The sequence below is a fragment of the Delphinapterus leucas genome, chromosome 4, assembly GCF_059928025.1.
Source record: "Delphinapterus leucas isolate spDelLeu-1000000601 "Yukka" chromosome 4, BTC_Dleu_Yukka2, whole genome shotgun sequence".
NCBI lineage: Eukaryota > Metazoa > Chordata > Mammalia > Artiodactyla > Monodontidae > Delphinapterus > Delphinapterus leucas.
The window spans coordinates 143610904-143620266 of NC_143132.1; the positions used below are offsets into that span (position 1 = coordinate 143610904).

Genomic DNA, 9363 nt, shown 5'->3' on the forward strand with positions numbered 1-9363 from the left:
CAGTCCAAAATTGTAGCATAAATCAGTCACCCACCTCCAGCCATGTTGGAAACAGAGCCTGAGAGAAATTAGCTCTTATTCTATCCATGGGTGGAGATCCAATATGCACCACTACACATATAGAAAATCCAGTCACAGAAACCAAGGTGAAAACTGATACAAAAATGGAGTTCTGGCAAAAAGGAAAATGAAACTTCCCTATGGAAAAGCCTCCACTACTAAAAACATGTGCAAGCCCACACACACACACAAAACCACATATATACATACATAGAAGATAACTTCCTTTAAAGAAAAACTCGTAGAAATGATAAAACACAGAAGATATTCATGTAACTGTAAAATTCATGTACCAAAAAGTACATGAGAGACTTCACCTTCTTGATAGGAAGGAGTAGCTTATGGAAGAGCAATTCTTCCTCCAAGAACAACTAGAAATAATTGCATACAATACCAAAAAATATCTATTTGAAGGCAATTAGGACTTGAGAAGCCAAGAAAGGTTAAGCCAAGTAAAGCCATTTTTATCTTCAAAGCATTTGCAAATTCTTGGCATCGTGTAAGAATCTCCACTACAAACGTGGAGCTCCTGACAAAGTTAGAAAGATTGGAACTTGGGCCGCCTCCTAAGGCAGCTAATAATTGAGTGCTCAGGTTCATAAAGAGAAAAGAAATGGAGAGAAGTGTGGCACGTCGTGGTATTCCACCCAAGGCTTGTGTTGGATGCATACACTGAATGGAGCAAAAATCTAAGAGGTTAAACCAAAAGATGCTGAAAGGAAGGAAGAATTTTGAACAGTCTCAAGTGCCAAGGAGGCAAAAATAGGAATTCAAGACCAGAAAGTATAAGGCTCTAGTAAATATTTCAGCTGGGACTTCAAAATGGCCACATGCCAGGGACAGGGATAAACCAAATATCATACGATATCACTTATATGTGGAATCTAAAAAAATGATACAAATGAACTTATTTACAAAACAGAAATAGACTCACAGACATAGAGAACAGACTATGGTTACCAAAGGGGAAAGTGGGTAGAGGGATAAATTAGGAGCTTGAGACTAACAGATACACACTACTATATATAAAATAAACAACAAGGTCCTACTGTATAGCACAGGTAACCATAGTGGAAAAGAATATTTTATATATATATATATATATATATATATATATGAACTGAATCACTTTGCTGTACATCAGAAACTAACTCAAACCAGCTGTACTTAAATTTTTTTAAAAAGACATCGATGAAAGAAACTGAAGACAACACAGATGGAAAGACACACTGTGTTCTTGGACTGGAAAAATTAATGTTAAAATGACCATACTGCCCAAGACAATCTACAGATTCAGTGCAATCCTTATCAAAATACTAATGACATTTTTCACAGAACTAGAACCAAAAAATTTTAAATTTGTATGGAAACACAAAAAAACCCAAATAGCGAAAACAATCTTGAGAAAGAACAACAGAGCTGAAGGAATAACACTCCCTGACTTCAGACTATAATACAAAGCTACAGTAATCAAAACAGTATGATACTGGCACAAAAACAGACACATAAATCAATGGAACAGGATGGAGAGCCCAGAAATATACCTACACATTTATGGCCAATTAACCTACAACAAAAGAGATGAGAATATATAATGGAGAAAAGACAGTCTCTTCAATAATTGGTGCTGGGAAAACTGGACAGCTACATGTAAAAGAATGAACATGGAATATTTTCTCAGACCATATACAAAAATAAACTCAAAATGGATTAAAGAACCTAATGTAAGACTGGAAACCATAAAACTCCTAGAGGTAAACATAGGCAGAACACGTTAACATAAATCTAGCAAGTTTTTTTTTTTTGATCTGTCTCCTAAGGCAAAGGAAACAAAAGCAAAAATAAACAAATGAGACCTAATTAAACTTAAAAGCTTTTGCACAGCAAAGGAAACCACTGACAGTACAAAAAGACAACCTACTGAATGGAAGAACATATTTGCAAATGATATGACTGATAAGGTGCTATATCCAAATCTATAAACAGCTCATACAACTCAATATCAAAAAAAAAAAAAAAACAACCTGACTAAAAAATGGACAGAAGACCTGCACAGACTTTTTTCCAAAGAGGAAATGCAGATGGCCAGCAGGGACATGAAAAGATGCTCAACATTGCTAATCATCAGGGAACTGCAAATCAAGTCCACAGTGAGATATCATCTCACACCTGTCAGAATAACTATCAATAAAAAGACCACAAATAACAAATATTGGTGAGGACGTGGCAAAAAGGAATCCTCATACACTGTTGGTGGAAACTGGTGCAGCCACTGTGGGAAATAATATGGAGGTTCCTCAAAAAACTAAAAATAGAAATACCACGTGACCCAGCAATTCCACTCCTGGGTATATATCTGAAGAAAATGAAAACACTAATTTGAAAAGATACATGCACCTCAATGTTCCTAGCATCATTATTTACAATTGCCAAGATAGGGAAGCAACCTAAGTGTCCATCAACAGATGAAACGATAAAGATGATGTGGTATATACATACTATGTAATACTACTCAGCCACAAAAAAAGAGCAAAATTTTGCCATTTGCAACAACATAGATGGACCAAAGGGTATTAGGCTTAGTGAAATAAGTCAAAGAAAGACAAATACTGTATGATATCACTTATATGTGGAATCTAAAAAATGAAACAAGCAAATGAATATACAGAAGAGAAGCAGACTCACAGATATAGAGAACAAGCTAGTGGTTACCAGTAAGGAGAGTGATGGGGCAGGGGCACGAAAGGAGTAGGTGATTAAGAGGTACAAAATACTATGTATAAAATACATAAGCTATAAGGATATATTGTACAGCACAGGAAATATAGCCATATTTTAAAATAATTTGAATAGAGTATAATCTATAAAAGTACTGGAGCACTATATACTCTAAACTAATATAATATTATAAATTAACTATATTTCAATTTATAAAAAGAGAGAAAAGAGAGCAGTGCATTCAGGGAGGTATTGGAAGGGCAGGAATAGAAACACAGATGTAGAGAACAGACTTGTGGACACAGAGGGGGAAAGGGAGGGTGGGATGCATTGAGAGAGTAACATTGACATATATACACTACCATGTGTAAAATAGATAGCTAGTGGGAAGCTGCTGTATAGCGCAGGGAGATCAGCTCAGTACTTTGTGATGACCTAGAGGGGTGGGATGGGGAGGGAGGGAGGGAGGCTTATGAGGGAGAGGATATAGGTATACATATAGCTGATTCACTTTGTTGTACAGCAGAAACTAACACAACAATGTAAAGCAATTATAATCCAATAAAGATATTAAAATAAATAAATAAAAATTTAAAAAAGAGAGAGAAAGGTGAAGTGGAGGTGAACTGAAGCAACCCAGCTGACAGGCAGCACCAAGGCTCCCAGTGTTATGAGTGAAGCCACCTTGGACATTAGAGCCTTCCCAGCCCCGGTCGAGCACAGCTGCATGAGTGAGCTTAGCCAGCAGTGTGCAGAGCAGAGATAAGCTGTCTCTGCTGAGTCCTGCCAGGATTTCTTGACCCACAGACTTTTACACAATAAATGGTGTTGTTTTAAGGCACTAGGTTTTGGGGCGGCTTGTGATGCAGCCATCTAATAAGCCATCTCTTTCCCTTACCTCCTCATCTCTATTACTCAACTGCATTCCAGATCTCATCTGTCTGGGTGTTTTTAGGAAGCCAGGAAACGATGCCCAGGTAGAAAATCCTCCCTGGAGCCAAAATGGGCCAGCAGGCTTGCTTCCTGCCCACATTTCCCAAGCCACTCTTGTCTCATTTCCACTTTGCTTTGCCTCAGATAAACTTTTAGGAACTTCCCCCATTTCTGATTTATTCTGCAACACCTCTGTCTCGTAATAGCAAGGCCACTACCATATTCAGCTTGGATCTTCCCTCAGAGACCCTAAAATCACAATTTGCATATGGTTATTTTTGAGCATGAGAAAGATCTGGAAATGTGCATATGTATATCTGTATGCACATACTTATTTTTATTTGTATGCCCTAGGTCTCAACCAAGTCAAAATTATATTTAATTCTATATATATATTTGAATAATACAACCTAGATGTCTACCTCTTTATATGTCTCCAAGTACCAACTAATAATGTACCAATTTCTGACAAAAAGCCCCTTTTAATTCTCTATAAAAGATTCTTTAACCCAATTTGATTTATTCAGTATTCACAATATGAATATGAATTGACCTGGAGAGATTATTCAGCGTTTTTAAGAGATCTAAACTGTTTCCAATAGCAACCAGAGAATCAGCTTGACATTTCAGACTATGAAAACCTTAGAGTTCATCCATATGATGAGCCCAGCAGAGAACTGGCTGGTTTATGCATTTTAATCATTGATAATTTGGGTGGTTGCTGAGGAGAAGACTTTAATGTGAGGAACTTGGAGAGTGTCCCACGGAGAGTTGCCAAGGTAATTAAAACAGCCTTGTAAATCAGTTTTAAGAATATGCCAGGCTGCCCAAGTGACCATCAGCCTGTCTGACCCTCCCCTCCCCTCCCCTGGCCACCCCCATCTATTCGTCAGACGTTCTCAGCCTTAATTGAAATTGGCAACACAGTGATGACCAAAATGTGCCATGGTTTATACAGCACATACTACTTCATAATCTCATAGGGAATGTGATACGAAATGATGAGATAAGTCGTTTACACCCTGCCGACTTTCTGAAAGTGTGTTACATAGCCTACATTAAAAAAATGCAATGAGAATTAACACAAGGTAATAGCCAGGCTTGGGCGTTTTTAAATGTATATAGGAGAAGGTAAAGAAGTAGAAATTAAATCCCCAAAAATGCTAAATGGAGAAACCTAGGATATGTGGATATAAATGTAGCCTTGACAATATAGCATGGAAGAGAGATGGTGGGAGGGGAAGGAGAAAGCACACTCAGAGTGGGATGAAGGAGTTGGAGGAAGAGATAGTGGAAGCAGAGTGCTGACATATACTGGGTTCCAGTCTCCATATAGTGAGCTGCTCTAGAGCTTTCACGTGTCTCATGTAATCTTCATGGGATTTGATGAGAACATTGAGACTCAGAGCTGGAGTCTCACCCAAAGTCTCACAACCAGAAAGTGATGGAATATTATGCCTAACTAACCTAAAGCTGTATGACTCCAAAGCCAGTACTCCTTCTGCCCCCAAATTCTCAGTCAACAAGGAATTTATTTAAGGGCACTAAACAATAGAATAAATAGTCTTATGCAAAGCAGCTAATTCATGCATGCAAGGGTGGGTCTATTTTCAGAAGTCAAGTATGTTGTAGTGGTGAGGCATTTGTACACAGTGGTTAAGGGCACAAGATCCAGAATAGGCAAAAAAAAATTTTTTTGAATCTTAGTTGCATCACTTCCTAGCTGTGTGATCTTTGGCAATTTACTACACCTCTTGGACCTTCACTTTCCCCATCAGAAAAGTGAGAACAGTTATGCCTAGTTGATTGGATGTTGAAAGGATGACACAACACAATACAGAATGCTTAATAAAGAGCTCTGAACACAATACATGTAAACTATAATAATCTATTTTATTCTCATTCCTATATAGATGATTATTAAAATGATTTTTAATAATTTTAATGATTTTTTTTCTTTTGTTAAAGCAGCTTTATTGAGGGGTAATTTACATACCACAAAATTCCCTCATTTTATACCTACAACTCAATACTTTTTATTAAATTACAGAATTATACAGCCATCACCACAATCTAATATGAAACATTTCCACCATTCCAAAAAGAAATCTCATGCCATTTGTGTTCATCTCCATTCCCACCACCAGCGCCAGGGAACCACAAATCTTCTTTTTCTCCCTACCCTTATTCTAGCTTGGAACAAAGGTCAACACTATTGGGCTTACCTGGTGGCGCAGTGGTTGAGAGTCCGCCTGCTGATGCAGGGGACACAGGTTCGTGCCCCAGTCCGGGAAGATCCCACATGCCACGGAGCGGCTGGGCCCGTGAACCATGGCCACTGAGCCTGCGCGTCCGGAGCCTGTGCTCCGCAATGGGAGAGGCCACAGCAGTGAGAGGCCCACGTACTGCACAAAAAAAAAAAAGGTCAACACTATTAAGAAAAATATTAATTAAATATTAATATTTTAAAATACAAGACTTAAAAAAATTTACAAAGAAAATCAGTTATATATTACTCTAAATGATCACTCAAAGTAGAAGGTGTAATATTGATGTTAAACCAAACTGACAATAGTGATTAAACCTTGCCAACGAAAGCTCATTATTCAGACAACATTTAGTAATAGGTCATAATGCAAATTCTCCTTTGAAAAAGATAAATATATATGTATACATGTGTTATTCTTCTAAATTTGTGTAACTCTACATTTTATAAGTAAAAAATGTTTTTGTTTAAAAACAGAAAATCAGTTATAAACACAATTGTCAAATCATTTTAATAATATGATATGGTGAAATATGTGCTTTATTACTAATGAATTAAATAACAAGATCTAGTGTTGGCTCCAATAACGACTATAATTTTAAAGTAATGATGAGTATTAGTGATAATTTGGGTATCTGCAACAAGTATGATATGAAAGATGATTTCTTTTTTTTTACTAGTCTAAATGGAATAGTTTTTATTGAGTGAAAAATTCTTTAAATTCTATGATGCTTTAGAATTTTCAAAAGTTTCACACACATAATTTAATATAATCCCATAATAACCCTTTTTATTTCCACTACCCTTATCTTGCCCCTTCCCTCCTCCTTCTCCCCACTGATAGCCACTAGTTCATTCTCTATAAGATGGCCATGATTTTACTGAAGTATTTACAGGTAAAATAACATGCTCTCTGGTATTTGCTTCAAAATACTTTAGCTTAAAAAGGGGACTGGAGAGAGTGGTGGGCTGGGATGGCCCCGCCGGGGCGTGCGGTGCTCTGGTACGAGATGTTCAAAGAACACTGTAGGAAGAACACACTCCACGAAAGATACCCTCCTCTACACAGCACTGTATATATGCTGATGAGGAAGAATTCTCCAAACACTGCGAATCATCTATCCCCTCAACTCCTCAAGGAAAAGAAGCACAAAGAAGTTTGGACACTTCTGAAATTGAAGCAAGTGAAAACGAGTCTGTAAAAATTAGTGCAAAAAAGCCAGGAAGAAAACTCAAGCCCATTAGTGATGAATCTGAAAGCACTGAAGAAAGTGATATAAGAAGAAAAGTTAAACCAGCAGACAACATAATACACGACAACATGAAGCTGTTTCAGCTACAGCATCTTCAGAACTTTCAGAGAAACCAGCTGAATCAATCACGCCCAAAAAGATAGGACCCCTTAGTGCTGAGCTCTCTGTTGAAAAAGAGAACCTGGCAACAGAAAGTCAACTGAAAACTCAGAAAAAGATGTTTTGTGTCAAAAGGAAGAAACCAAGAAGTGGAGTCACAGATTTGGATACTTCTGACTGTGTACCTATTTGGTGTTTAAAAGAAAACCAGTGACATCATGGAGTTAGATGTTGTTTTGTCTGCATTTGAGAGCATCCCCTTAGAGTATAAACAAAAAATAGACTCAGAATTTGTAAGGAAGCCATCAACAAATTTCATTCTAATTTGAAAGAAGAACTCACCGAACTGCTTAAAGAAATCCAGATGTTGAAAACTCTGAAAAGGAAGAACGCTAAGATGATCTCAGATATCGAAAAGAAAAGGCAACTTTTGTTTTGTCTTTTTGTGTTTGTTTTTTTCTAATTTCTAACTTGCCTTTTATTTTTCTTTCTTTCTTTCTATTTGGCTGCATTGGGTCTTCGTTGCTATGCACAGGCTTCAGTAGTTGTGGCTCGTGGGCTCTAGAGCGCAGGCTCAGTAGTTGTGGTGCACAGGCTTAGTTGCTCTACAGCATGTGGGATCTTCCCAGACCAGGGCTCGAACCCATGTCACCTACACTGGCAGTCAGATTCTTAACCACTGCACCACCAGGGAAGCCTGGGAACCCATTTTTAAAAGGTAGAATTTAAGACATCCAGTTCCCTTTAGCATTTTCTCACAAGCATGAGTAGAGATACGACCAACATTTCTAGGATCTATGTAATGAGCTGCAGCCAATAGAATAGTCTCGTTTCTGTTTCATCCAAATTCTGCAGTTTACTCAGTTATTGCCTGTGGCTCCTTGCATAAATAGATCTGGGGATATTTGTCTCCAGTTAAATTATTTTATGAAACTTGAAATTACCTTCAGTATTAGTGTTATCTTTCTTTGAGAAATCAACTGCCAAATAACAAAGAAAATTTTAGCTAAACCTCATCTTACTTACAGATTTCAGCCAGAAAAGGGTTTTCCACATTTAGTACCAACCCTACCCACCTGTTCTCTATCCCTTTTGTAGATAGAACCCATAAAAGGTAAAATCCAAGTACTCTATGAAGAAATAATGTATTCTAAAGAGAAATAGACTCACAGACATAGAAAACAAACTTATGGTTACCAAAGGGGAAAAGGGTAGGGAGAGGGATAAATTAGTAGGAGTTTGGGATTAGCAGATACAAACTACTATATGAAAAATAGATAAATAACAAGGACCCACTTAAAGCACAGGGAACTATATTCAATATCTTGTAATAACCTATAATGGAAAAGAGTCTGAAATTTATATATATATATGTATAACTGAATCATTTTGCTGTATACTTGAAACTATCACAACATTGTAAATCAACTAACTATATTTCAATTAAAAAAAAGAAATAATGTATTCTTCCATGAAAATTCTACGTACATAAATTCTTTGGTCCTTCCCTTTTTTCCCTCACAGATATAGCGGAAGCCCAGAGATGTTTAGATTTTTTCCCTTCGTCTGCGGTTACCTTCATGGTTGCTTGTGATTGAAAGCTTTCCAAAACCCACTTGGGCCTCTGACCAGCACTCCAGCAACTGCACGTTAACCTGAGTAACTAGAGACTACGGCTAACAGACGTCACACCTGTGTTTTCCCCACTGCCAGCCTTTCACACCCACACCTTGTTACTAAAGCAATTTAGAGAACTGTATTCTGAAAAGAAAATTTTTTACATGTTATTTTTCCTTTCTAGATGTCTCACTTCAATTAGATAGGACATTGTTCTCCCCTTACCAGGCTGATTAACCCCTGGTGCTGCCCCATCTGTGTATGTGTGTGCTCCATTTTTCCATTTATCAGCCTTTGGTTGCACTTATCCACTGGCCTGTCTATTGTTCCTTCTAGACAAAGAGTTTCTTCAAGGCAAGGGTCATCTCTCACATGCTTCTAAATCACTAAGCATCTGACACAATGCCTGGTGCACAG

General features: G+C 37.5%; 1 pseudogene; it reads left to right on the top strand.

Moving 5' to 3' along the window:
- The first annotated feature begins 6951 nt into the window (after positions 1 to 6951).
- LOC111164800 (centromere protein U pseudogene) lies at positions 6952 to 8208 on the top strand (annotated as a pseudogene).
- The last annotated feature ends 1155 nt before the right edge of the window (positions 8209 to 9363 follow it).